Genomic DNA, 2,523 nt, shown 5'->3' with positions numbered 1-2,523 from the left:
AAATGATGTTCGCCATTAAACAGCGTCATTATGGCAAACGATGCTAAATAGGGGCTGGGGGGGGGCGAGAGGGGGGAGGGTGGGATGTGGGGGGTGATGGGATCATAGTACGGACCCCCCCCCCCCCTAAAACTCAATGGGGGGGGAATCGGAGCACAAATGGGGGTGGGAGGGGGGGGATGGTGGTGACCCCCCCCCAATTAAAGACCCCTTTAATGGGATGGGAGGTGGGAATCGGAGCCCAAAGCATCGCAGCAATGGGGGGGGGGGGGGGGGGGGGTTGGATGGTGGTGATCCCCCCCCCAAATTAAAGACCCCTTTTATGGGATAAAAGGTGGGAATTGGAGCCCAAAGCGTCCCAGCAATGGGATTGGGGGGGGGGGAAGGAAGGTGTCGACCCCACCCCCCCATTTAAAGACCCCTTTTATGGGGTGAGTGGAGGCAATCGGAGCCCAAAGCATCGCAGCAATGAGGGGGGGGGGGGTTGGATAATGGTGATCCCCCCCCCAAATTAAAGACCCCTTTAATGGGATAAAAGGTGGGAATCGGAGCCCAAAGCGTCCCAGCAATGGGATTGGGGGGGGAAGGAAGATGTTGATCCCCCCCCCAAATTAAAGGCCCCTTTTATGGGATGAGCGGCATCAATCGGAGCCCAAAGCATCGCAGCAATGGGGTTTAGGATCAGGGTATAGCAATGAGCTTTCAGGTGCCCCCCCCGCCCCCAAAACCCCATAGTAATGAATGGGGGGGGGTCCTTGGTGGGGGGAGGTTGGGGGTCTCTTACCCGGTGCTTGAACTTGTTGGAGTTCTTGTTCTCCTTCTTGTTGAGGTCGATGAAATAATGGGTGACCCGCTCCAGGTCGCCCCGCTCCATGGCCCACGAGATGCGGAACGAGTCGCAGGTGACGTTGTTGATCTCGATGTTCTTCGGGGTGGACAGAAGCTCCATGGCGGGGGGGGGGGATTCTATAGGGGAAATAATGGGGGGGGGTCTGAGCTGCTCCCGGCCCCACTGAGGGGTGGGGTTATGGGGACCGGGGGGGGGATTCTATAGGGGAAATAATGGAGGGGGTCTGAGCTGCTCCCGGCCCCACTGGGGGGGCGGTTATGGGGACCGGGGGGGGGATTCTATAGGGGAAATAATAGGGGGGGGGTCTGAGCTGCTCCCGGCCCCACTGATGGGGGGTTATGGGGGGGTTTATGGGGACTGGGGGGGATTCTATAGGGGAAATAATGGGGGGGGTTGAGCAGCTCCCGGCCCCACTGAAGGGGGGGTTATGGGGGGGTGTTATGGGGACTGGGGGGGGATCCTATAGGGGAAATAATGGGGGGGAGTTGAGCAGCTCCCAGCCCCACTGAAGGGGGTTTATAGGGGGGGTTTATGGGGACCGGGGGGGGGGGATGCGGCCCGCTCCCGACGCTGCCGGCTTTGCTCAACACGGGGCGGTGGTTGCGGAGCCGCCCGGCCGTGCCTCAGTTTCCCCACAGGGAGGGGTCGGCCCCCCCCTCCCCCTCCTCCCCCCCCTCCAGCTCAGACCCCTCACTCACCCCCCCCCTTTTTTCCTGCCCCCCCCCCCCCGGGACCCCCCGTTCTGTGGTTGTGGGTCGGGATGAAGCACGCGCTGCCCCCCCCCCCCCAACACCTCCCCCCCCCCCCCCCGCTCACCCACGCACGTGGCTGCCAAAACAGCCCGCAGCGCTGCACGGCTCTGCGTGGGGAGCGCCCCGCCCCGAGCACATACAGAACACACCCCCCCCGTGGGACCCCCCCCCCTGTTGGGGATCCCCTATGGGACCTCCTATGGAAGACCCCCCCCAAATGACACCCCACTGTAGGACCCCCCCATTGGCACCATAGCTGAACCCCTGTCAGACATCCTATGGAACCCCCCTACGAACCCCATATGGATGGGACCCCTTACGACCCCCCCCATTATAGGACGCCCTAATGAACGTGCCCCCCCCCCATGGCACCCCACTGTAGGACCCCCCCCCCATGGGACCCCATACCTGAACCCCTATCGGACCTCCTATGGAACCCCCCTACGAAACCCCTATGGAACCCCCCCTACGAACCCCATATGGGACCCCTTACGACCCCCCCCCCATTATGGGCCACCCTAATGAACATGCCCCCCCCCCATGGCACCCCCCTGTAGGACACCCCCCATAGGACCCCATACCTGAACCCCTATCAGTCCTCCTATGGAACCCCCCTACGAACCCCCCTCCCCCCCTTATGGGCCACCATAATAAACCCCCCTACGTGCCCCCCCCCCATGGCACCCCCCTGTCAGCCCCCCCCCGGGACCCCATTTTGGGCCCCCCCAACCTGACCCCTATCGGTCCTCCCTATAGACCCCCCCTATAAAACCCCTATGTGTCCCCCCACCTGAGACCCCAATTGAGCACCCCTCCGTGCCCCCCCCATCCGACCCCCCCCATTGAACAGAACTCCATCCATAGGGCACAACGGGACAATATCCCCCCCCAGGACCCCCAGCTGCCCCCCCCCAATACCTG

This window comes from Coturnix japonica, chromosome 10, assembly GCF_054131305.1.
Source record: "Coturnix japonica strain WE chromosome 10, WE-NBRP24, whole genome shotgun sequence".
NCBI classification, from domain to species: Eukaryota; Metazoa; Chordata; class Aves; order Galliformes; family Phasianidae; genus Coturnix; species Coturnix japonica.
The sequence above is the reverse complement of the archived record's forward strand: the minus strand, read 5'-3'. Positions refer to the sequence as shown.